This window comes from Rhincodon typus, chromosome 28 (assembly GCF_021869965.1).
Source record: "Rhincodon typus isolate 14 chromosome 28, sRhiTyp1.1, whole genome shotgun sequence".
Taxonomy (NCBI): Eukaryota; Metazoa; Chordata; class Chondrichthyes; order Orectolobiformes; family Rhincodontidae; genus Rhincodon; species Rhincodon typus.
In genome coordinates, this window is record NC_063359.1 from 39,309,562 (window position 1) to 39,320,418 (window position 10,857).

The 10,857-nt window shown below is 37.2% G+C and overlaps 1 protein-coding gene across 8 annotated transcripts in view; it reads left to right on the plus strand.

Moving 5' to 3' along the window:
- Positions 1-411: 411 nt before the first annotated feature.
- Positions 412-10,857, plus strand: part of sptan1 (spectrin alpha, non-erythrocytic 1) — a 101,319-nt gene continuing 90,873 nt past the window's right edge. For 6 of the 8 annotated variants that reach the window (XM_048613744.1, XM_048613748.1, XM_048613747.1 and 3 more), the window contains exon 1: positions 412-511. The gene's annotated coding sequence lies outside the window, so the exon portion shown is untranslated. Of the gene's footprint in view, positions 512-1,791; positions 1,812-3,273; positions 3,396-10,857 lie in introns of those variants that run through there. The other 2 variants (XM_048613745.1, XM_048613746.1) reach the window with 2 other exon arrangements.

Here is a 10,857-nt window from a genome sequence, read left to right on the forward strand (position 1 = left end):
TGTCCAAAGATGCGCAGTTTAGGTGGATGGCTATGCTATATTGGCCCATAGTGACCAGGGATGTGCAGGCGAGGTCGGTTAGCCATGACAAATGCAGGGCTGGGTGTGGATGGGATGCTCTTCGGACAGTCGGTGCAGACCGAATGGGCCGAATGGCTTCTTTCCGCACTGTCGGGATTCTAATGAGGCTGCCGAAAGGGTATCACCAGGCGGTGGACCGAATTCTCCGTAACTGTTGCGCCATCCGAGCACCCAAAAAAAGTTGCTCCATAGATGGAGCCGGTATATTATCGGGAGACGGAAAGGGCCGAAAGTGACATCATGGCCCCGGCGACGGAATGTGCCGAAGGTGTCCCCGCGGCCAGGGTGACGGAACGTGCCGAGGCCGCTCGGGTTCCTTCGTTTCCTTGCTGCAGAGCAGTGACATCATCGCCGCGGTCGGTAAAAAAAGGCCGGTGCGAACCCGGAGCGAGAGAGTCTGCAGCGATCATTGAGTCGTCAACAACCTTCGGTATGTTTCACAGTTATTCGGAAATATCTTGTAACGTTTTTCAAGAGTTAGAAGAATGAACAGGTCATCCGTTGAAGGCCGCTTCTTTCATTCAAATGGGCACACCTTTTTGCCGCGTTTTTAATTTTGCCTTTTCTAAAAAAAAATTAAAATATTTAAAACGAGAAAGCCGTGAGGTAAAATATTTAAAACATACATTTTCCTTGAGGGGTAAGTTAAAAGGGTTTCAGTTGAAGTCGATTTTGTTTTCGGGCGTTGACGCCCGTCTGAGGAGAGCGAAGGAATGTTTGTTAATATATGTATTTTTGATCTATAATTATACAGTATATTTCATTTTAAATGTTTTCCTTTTTAAAGAAAACCTGGCAAATTGAAAATGTAGATTAGCTTTCCTCGTTGCGCATTTTTATCTCGGTACGTGCATTCACAGACACCGCCACAACATGTTTAAATTCTGTTAGATATGGATTTTTCACAGGTTTATTATTGTCTTTTCAACCACAATGGACCTTAAAATGGCTGCGGGGGAGGGTTTCCTGCGGCTGTGACCGCAACAAGGTCAGAGAAAATCATAGATATATAAAACACTTAATTTGGTGGGGAATCGGTTCTGAGTTTGGCTTGGGTAAAAAGCATTACTGGTCTTTCACTCTGCATTAGGTTTCATCCCCAGGAAGGGGAAAAGTTTTAATCTGAAATTAATCCTCTCCAGAAATGGGGGCAAGGTTGAGTGAATGGGGAGTGCAGAACCTGTCAGCAATACAGTAAATAGACTTACGGGGTAGGGGCTGCAGTTGGTGGCTGAAGAAAAAGTTGTACAGAAATGGCCACCGTTTGTTGAAAATATTGGCATTTTGTGGGCTATATTATTATGGAATATTTATTAATGAGAAAATTGCTGTGTAATATAATTATTGGGGTGTTGTAGGTGATATCCAAAATGATTTATTGAAAGAATGCCAACTGCAGAAAATCATGATTCAAAACATGTGTAATTTATTATTGTGGTAATTGATGTTTGGAAGAGACGTTATTATTCTATTGTAACAGATGTAAAGGCTTTTTTTTTTAGCAACTGTTGCAGAAAGGAACATATTAAAAAGGAAAATGCTTTACCAACATATAGACCCTTCTTAAAAATTTGAGAGCAGAAAGCTGGGTGGGGCTGAGGATAATGAATTACTGTACAAATAATGTTCAAGAATTGTGGTAGATGAGTGCTATTTTTGGCTGTCTTTTGATATACACTTTCCTTGCATTAATGACAGCTGATTTCTACCCACCCACCAGTCTGACAGGCGTAAGTATTATTCTGCCTCTTTTGTGGTTTCATGCTAGGTGAAATTGTTTCTGTTAAGGTTCCCCTTGTAGTAACTGATACAATTGTTTTGAATTGTCCTCTTAAATTATGTAAATATTTACTTTGTTCTCCTGGCTTTTTGATTAAGCAAATTGTCATCAGTTTCCATGTCCAACTTTGTACGTAGCCCTAATTGTTTCTACAGCTTAATATTCTGTAGAGGGGTCAGGCCTGAGTATTATAAATCTCGCTGTCATGGTGTAATCATAAGAGACCCTGATTTTCTGATGTGTGACATGATATGAAACATTGGCTCATTCTTCATGGATCATTTCATGGATGGATGGATCAATCAGCTTTAGATTTGAATGAGTTTAGCAAATGTGAATGGAATAGAAGCTAGGGAGTTCAAACAATTTTTGTGCATTCAGTCATCACCCAAGAAACCTTCAAAAATGTACATAAAACAAGAAACAGCAGGTCTCGCAACACGTGGGGAGAAAAATTTGAGCTAATGCTTCAAGCCCAGTGTCCCTTTATAAAAAATAATCTGCACATTCACTAATTAAACTCCATGTTCTTATTTTATAAAATGTAAATTGCTTTCTGGAGTTATGCATAATTTAAATACTATCTCAAATATGTAGGGAGGAGACTATTTTATGGTCAACGTGACAGTTAAGATTGTAAAATGGTGAAAAGTCCAAAGACCACTGTTAAGAATGTCATTTGGTAATTACAAAATTCAAGCTTAGGCTGTGTCTCATAATACATGATTTAATGTAAAAATCCAATAATTTATATTCTACAATATGCACCAGTCACTTTCTGTTTCAGATCTGGTACCTTTCTTAACTCTTAATATTTGTATATTGCAGTTATGGATTGTCACTGTTCTGAAATGTTATATTTGTTTCTCTTTGCAGCTGCGACTTTATCTGCTGAGTATTTTAAGCTCTTTCTCTTCTATATTGCAGGTTTTCAGCATCTGCATATGGGACAAAGTTTTTGGTTTTTAAAAAAAAGCTTTTTTTTAAAATATTAGAGGAGTTTTTTTTATCTATTCATTTTGTGGGATGTGGGCGTCGCTGGCTGGCCAGCATTTCTTGCCCATCCCTAGATGTAATTTATTGTCTGAGTCCTTTTTTTTTAAAGTAAGAATATCCTCCTAAAGTGACTATATTGTTTTTGATGACTTTTTGGAAAAAACGATACAGGATTAATTATTTGGAAGTTGGAAGGAAATTTTGCAGTGAAAGTGTTTAGTGTACTGCGTCACTAAAAAATTGTGCAGTGCACAAGTGTGTTCAGGGTGGGGTTGTTTTTTGTATATAGCTCTGGTGATAAGAAATAATTTGAATATCATCTTTCAGTTTATAAAAATACATGCTATTTTTAATAAATCAATGAAAACCTTTTTGAACAAAAGTACTTTTACTGTACTGGATGGATGTACTGTATGTTACTGTACTGTAATGGATGATTTCATGGGAGAAATCAGAACGGAGTTAATCTGTATTCCTAATCGGATGTGGAGTGTGGAATGAGATGTCTGTTTGAACTTCAGTTACAATATTCCAAAACGTGAGTTCGGCAGCTGTTGTATTTTAATGATGCAGCTGGTACAGACTAACTCTACAAAATTTGGCAATGCAAAATTAAGACTAAACCTTACTACTGTATCTGATTTTTCTATAGGGTTTGCTTTGTGTGAATTGCTTCTCAGTTGTATAATATATATTATATTTATCAAACACCACCATCCAACATGTCATCCTTCCGCAAAATCAAACTGCAGGTATTGTTTGTGTGAAACGTGTGCTGTGTAGCTGCCTGCATTTGCTTATCGATGTGTGCCACATATTGTAATAGGAATATGACTCAGAGTGCAGTGTCCTGGGTGGTGCATGGTGGTATGCTTTATAATCCCCAATTTCTAGAGATGTAACTGACCTAACTGAACTTTAATGATTTGGAAACACACTTTGGTCCCTTTTGCTGTTAAACTTTCCTTTTGACTGCCTTTTTCCTTTTAACTAGTTAGTGTTTGTAACTGATAAATTGTCCATTTAGAATACTGTCACCATGAATATTAACAGCAATTTGTATATCTTTAAAAGATTGGTTTCCATATACCAGCAGTATATCAAAGTTCAAGTTTGCCCAAGATCTTAGTGATGTTTAAAACATTTGTCTATTAATGTTTCATTTTGTCTCCAGTATTGTGGGCAGTATTAGAATGAAATGAGATAAGTAATCTTATATAGAAGCACATTCATTAAATTCTGTGCATAAAAGTTGAGTTGCAGTTGCATTCATTTTCCACTTTTTATTTAAATTTTTAGCTGGCATGGGCTGAAACATTCAGCAAGTAAATAATTACTCCTGCCATATTAGTGTGCTTTAAGCTTAATCTTTTATTCTGAAGTATTGAAACAAAACAACCTTGGACAGAATGCTCTACATATGTGAACAATTTAGCTGAAATGTCAATGTTGGAATATCTAGTCCACTGGGGCAGTTCCACACCCATTTGACTTGTTGCAAAGTTGCTTAGTTTTAATCTCTTAGGTCAATTTTTGTTTTCAGTCTTCACATTGAACGTTTTTAAAAATTCACTTTTAACATTAGTTTTTTTTTGCCTTGTCCATGAAAGGCAAGTACGTTATTTCTGTCTGAATTCTTCCTGAAGTTTTGATATTTGGCAATACAATAAGAAGCATGAATTTTGATTGTCTTTCTGATTTTTGGTTTTTGTTTTTGTCGTCTCCCCCCACATGAAAATTGTTGCAGCCGCTTGTACAGCTAACCCCTGTTTATAGTTTTTTTTTCTTAAAAAAATGCAGCACCCTCTCAATTTCCACTTGTATCTCTCATCTAGTTGAATTTTCTCCTCCAATATTTTTAAGTACAGTTAATTATGCTTGGGTATAAAAGAAGTCCATAACATGGAACATATCCTTATGAAAGATCCTGTACCTTGGTGTCTTTAAATTTAAATTTTATTAGTGGCTCTGATCCAACGTGTTTATCAATTGAAAATGGTAGAAATTTGGCAATAACAGGATTGTCAGTGGTTTAAGAGAATGGTGCTTGTTTCAAGGCTAAAAGTGATATGTGTTTTGCAGTAGCTTCAAGTTATAACTTGATCATCTTTGGATGTAAGTGGATTTTTTACATCAACAAAATCATTATATAATTGTAATATAATATTTAAATAATGTGTCAACACAACTTAATTTTCTTTCAGACATTCAAATAAATTAAACTTGGCTTTTCTATACACATGGTGCAAGCCTATAATTGTAACTCTTCTAGGGAATTCTGGTGCCATGTGGAATCTTATTGTGTCATACCTATCATTTGAGTGGTGATTTTAAAATACGATTGCATGGTTTTATCTTTTTTTTTGGCTCATTGTTTTGCCTTGTTAAACAGAGTAGTAATTTTTTTAATGGAATTGAAAAGATTTGATTGGAGCAAGATATTAAGATATTGGCCAAAACAAATTGGGTTATATAACTAGGAAGCAGAGCCTTAAAAATAGTGCCAAACCTTCTATGCACAAGTGTAGAATGCTCTTCAGATGGAAATTAATGCCATGTCAAATGTTTGAGATTGACAGATCTTTATTAATCAACAGGATATGGAGTATAGTAGGAGATACTGCCTGATCTGTGACATCTCATTTGGAAGATGAGGCATGCTCAAGGGAGCTAAATGGCCTACTTCTATTTCTATATTCCAGCATTAATTACTGTACTGTACTAATAACATATATACTGGTTATCTATTCATTCCATTATAAATGTGATTGACTGACTTTCTTGTAATAGGAAGCAGTAGTTATATTTTATGGAAATGGTTGGTATACTCTTCTAGACTGAACTGCTTTCATGCTGTAATAATGCTGGGTGGAACTTTCTGGCAAGTAGCTGGTTTTTGTTATCGGGCTGGACCAGAATGCAATGGGAATGGCTGATTGCCAAGTGTAATTCGCTCTCAGTACATGGTATGCTGCAGTTGTGAACCAATTGGTTAGAGTACAACTTGCTGATCTGCCTCAGCAAGTGGCCTGTTTTGATGTTGAAAGCAGAAGACTGTGTATTTTGAAATATAGCTATATTAACCAGCTTGGCTTATTTAAGGACTTTTTTTTTGTTCTAAGAGAGCCCATACAATAGTTCTTTGTGTATTGTAAAATGCTTCTTTTTAAAGTTTGATATACATTAGGAAAAAAATCATTTAGACTGTTAGACGGTATATTTTCAGTGTTTCTTGTACCGGGCTTTGGGTAAAGGAAGAAAAGGAGAAGCCATCCCATAGCACTTGCAGTGAGCATGATTTGTCACCTTTTAAACTGTCCCCTTTGCTGGGTTTCAGGTATACTTTGTTTCACTATGATCGCAACATAAAGTTAATTTTGGGAATGGAATATTTGGAACCATTTATGAGCAAAGAATTGAGGTTCTTGGCCCATTTTAATGATCAGATTTTTTGGCTAAATCTGAATACTTTTCGTGGTATGCTGATAGACATCTTTTTGTTCAAATTGTTTGTTTGGTTGAATGCAATAAAAATATTGCTTGCATCAACTGATTAGCAGAAATGCTGACTGTGAATGTTGAAATGGAACTGTTCAAAAAAGAAAAATGTCCCATAGATGTGTTCCAGTTTTTACAGATATGTGACAAAGAAATTTGAGTTCAATAATGCTGAATGCAGAAACTTTTAAAATAACACTCTTTCAGAGCTACTAGCAAATTCATGCTGACAAGCAAATCCTTTGAGATGGTGGAACTTATTGTTGAGTGTATATTATTCTGGAGAAACAGCCATCTACAAATTTCCACCCACTGTCTAAGTTATGTGGACGTTTTTTTTAACTTAGAGGTGGAAATAACCACTGTAATTTTTGGCATATTATTACTAATTTGCTCTTGGGAGATTTTTTTAAAAAGGATAATTTTTAAAATGTGTGACATTGGATTTAAAAACTTCTGAACAATTTTTTTTGACAGGGATTTACTGTACTGAATGAATTCAGATAAAAAATAATTATAGGCTAACTGTTATAATAGACAAGAGTTAAAACTCTTGCAGAACATGTGATCCAAAATGATATTCCATTCCTGAATTTTGCTGTACTAACTTCCATTTCCAAAGCTGGGATAATATGTAATACAGTGGAGCACTAATTAATGTGATATTTTAAAGCAAAAATAAGTCCATTGTCCTTTGCATGCGTGTGTGTTCATGTTGGTTGGAAATGTACCTTGACATCCACAAAATTACCAAGATTTTCATCGTACAAGAAGTGAAATCACATTTATAGCTAAAATTCTGTTGTCCTATTTAGAGAAGTCTGGAGATTTTTACAAAATACCTTTTTTTTTAAAGATTTAGATACTTCTTCATTTGGGAATTTGGTACAATCATGATAATGTTACTGTCCCCAACCCTTCATAGCAAAATATTTCATTGTGGGAGATAACCAAATAAAGACAACACCCACACAAACATTCCCTATTCCACCACCTTCATCTTCTGGTATGTCTGCAAGGAGCTCACTAGAAGTTGGCAAGCTTCAAAGTGCCTCGCCCTCATTTCATGTTCCAACATCAGCTTTGCTGCAGATGTGCACAAAACCTGATGGGAAAGCAGTGCCTAGCCCAATGTTGAGAATTGCCAGTAATAGCTCATTCCTCATCATCAATCCTTCACTTTGTTTGTTTGAATGAGAATTATCTTCTAGGCATTCGTATTGCCCTCCTAGAATCATAGAATCCCTATAGTGTGGAAACGGTCCCTTTGGCCCAACAAGACCACACTGACCCACTGAAGAGCATCCTATCCAGACCCATCTCCCTACCCCTTTTGCCTGTCGATTAGGTGGATTACACATCCTGAACACTGGACAATTTAGTATGGCCAATCCACTTAACCTCCACATCTTTGGACTGTGGGAGGAAACCGGAGCACCCGGCGGAAACCCATGCAGGCACGGGGAGAACGTGTGCAAACTCCACACACAGTCGCCTGAGGTGGGAATCAAACCTAGATCCCTGCCACTGTGAGGCAGCAGTGCTAACCACTGAGCCACCATGCCACCCTCTTGGAGAAGGAAGTAGTTGGAAAACAGAGTGAGACAAATTTTAAATCCATGAAAGCAATGAGTTGTGCTTAGCTTCAAGAGTGAGATGCTCTAATGAAAAAATCTCATTTGGGAATTGAGACCCAGGTGCAATAAGCAAATTTATTATAGTGGACTTTAACTCATATTAACCCTAGGATCAGCATTGCAATGAGTGGTCTCTGATGTAATATCCCATCCCAATATTTTGGGAGTCTCAAACTTCAACTATAAATTCCTCACCATGGTATGGTTTTCTTTTTCAGTTAGGTGGTGTGCAATGTAATTTAAAACAATGAGTCTCCCTTTTGTGACCCGATTCTTCACAAAAATAATTTTCCTAATTTCCCAGTTACTGACCTGTTGTCACAATGTGCAAAATGTTTTGCGCAGGTTTCTGAATTCTGTGTGGTATTTGCATTGTGTGGTGGAATGCATTGCTGGCGAAGGTAGTGGAGTCGGCCTCATTAGGGGCATTTAAGCGGCTGTTAGATAGGCTTATGGATGATAGTATAAGGTAGCGGTGGAGGTTAGATAGACCTTAGGTTGAGGGTGAAAGTTCGGCCCAACATCGTGGGCCGAAGGGCCTGTACTGTTCTATGTTCTATTTTTAAACGGCCATGCAGTTTTGAGGTCCGGAAGAAGCTCAAGGTGAATACTTCCCAGTAACAATTCTTGTGCTTTCCGAGCCCACCCATGTTCGGATATTTTTTTTTTTGTGAAACTATGGAACATTTTTAATAATCTTCAGTTACAAATAGACATTTGGTTGTGCTTACTGATTTTGCAGTGGAATCATTGGTAAGCTGTCTGCGTTTGAATATGTTATTGGGACAAGTATATGTGAAATCTGGAGCCCGTCATTCTTGTCTTTGTGAAAGCTGACCCAGGAATTTGAATTATAAAAGGCTTTTGTTCCAATGAATGCTCTTTTTCCTTCTTTCTACATGATTGACTGACTGTTACTGGGATATAGACAATGTGTGTTGGCAGTCCTCCAGTGATTTGCTCAAATGGCCATTCTCTGTATGTTGGCCTCGACAACAAGTGACAGCAGGCTGTTTAACTGAGAAAGGAGTATAGAATATGTGAAGTAGCCCTTTGCGCTGAGTATTAGTTTAATTTTGCAATCTGCCACAGTTTTTGGAGAAACCCCTAGCATGCTGATGGTGCTTTCTGTTGAAAGGATATTACAAATTATTGGAAAACGTAGCACTTTTTTTTTTGTTTTTGACCTTTACTTTTAATGACTTGCTCATCTGCCTTAGGAGTATGGGAAGGAAGAAGACCCTCTCTGCAATAAACTAAAATAAAGCTGTTCTATGTTGCTAATATAATAGTTGAGATTTTCAACCTGAGGGAGCAGAGTTGATGAGTCCATTTAAACAAATAATATGTTAGAATCCCATCACCTTGGACATGCTGCTGTTTCAATGTGAACGAAGGACAGAATAGCTGGGATCCTGCTCTCGTCCAATTAACTGCCAATTCAGCTCCTTGGGAACTTGCTAATGTGCTGGGAAAGGTTGGATGTAAGTTTGGATGTCTCGTTCGCAAACTTGAAGTCTAGTGCACCTTGATGACAACTGCTGTTGCTCTCAATTTGGAGGACCATCAAGTTATGGTAATAAAGCTTTGTTTGAAAGCAAATATTATCATCTTCGTTGTTCGTCTGGCCACTTCCCTGCATTACAAGGCTGTTGACCTGCTGATTTCTCACCTGCCTCTATTTTACAATTTTCTGCCTTTTTGAGGGTTGTAATCGGCACTCTGTTGCCATCTCCTGGTGGATCCTGCTAAATGAGCACTGAGCTCTTCTCCAACCCAATTAGGTGATCTGCATTAGAAGATGACAGCACGTCAGCAACAAAGACTGGACGCAGGGTTGGAAACTGGAAATAATTTGCTTGTCTGGCTCAATGTCTTCGTTTGAAAATCATCTCCAATATTTTTAAGGGGATTGCTCACAAACCAGAGTTCTTTTGTTTTCTTTTTGTTGGACTGTTAACTGAACCCTCTTTTATTCACTGTCCTTTTGCCTTTTGTTTGGAATTGAAATTTCTTTTTAACCGTTTGCAATGACGGTTACAATGAGACAAAAGGACAGGGAAATACATGTAAAGTAAAATTATATATTTCTATTAATTAGTTATTTTCAGCATGAAAATTCTTAAACCAGAGTACGATTCCCATTTTGAGACCAAACTAAACATTATCTGGGACTAAGAGGGCTGACTAGTCTGCAGTTCTAAAACAGATACTTTAAAGTAATGGATAGCTTCACACATCCTTCTCTTTCTAAATTACTGTGTTAGAAACTTTTGTTTTGAAATCTAAACACCCCTCCCATATTCTGAAGAATAGACCATGCGTTCACAGTGTGAACTTGTACCAATTTTCCTGTCACCAAGATTGTAAGTGATGCACAGTACAAAACCGGAGGAAAAAAATTGAAATAGGAGCACTATTTCATCTGAAAGTAATGCAGAGCTGTGCTTAAGCTAAAATAACCAATTAATCTCAAGATGCAAGATCCCCTTTGTATCAATCTTGCTTTTATAGCAACATGAAACCTATTCTTTATCAATGCAAGGATGTTATATGGCTTCAGGTATCACACCTTAAGCCTGTTATATAATAATTGGCATTTCAATCAAAGTAAATTTGCCTAACAGTGAATACACTTCTTCAGGAATTTATACTCTGTTCTGACAATGAGTTACTGGACTCTGTTAACTTTCTCTTCTCTCTGTAGGTGCTGCCTGACCTGCGTTTCTCTAGCCCACTGTTCACGTTTTAAGAATCTATTGATTGTTATATTGCTTTGGAAAATACTGAGATTATGAAAAATGTTATATAAGTACAAGAGACAACAAGGTGCAGGGCTGGATGAACACAGCAGGCCAAGCAGCA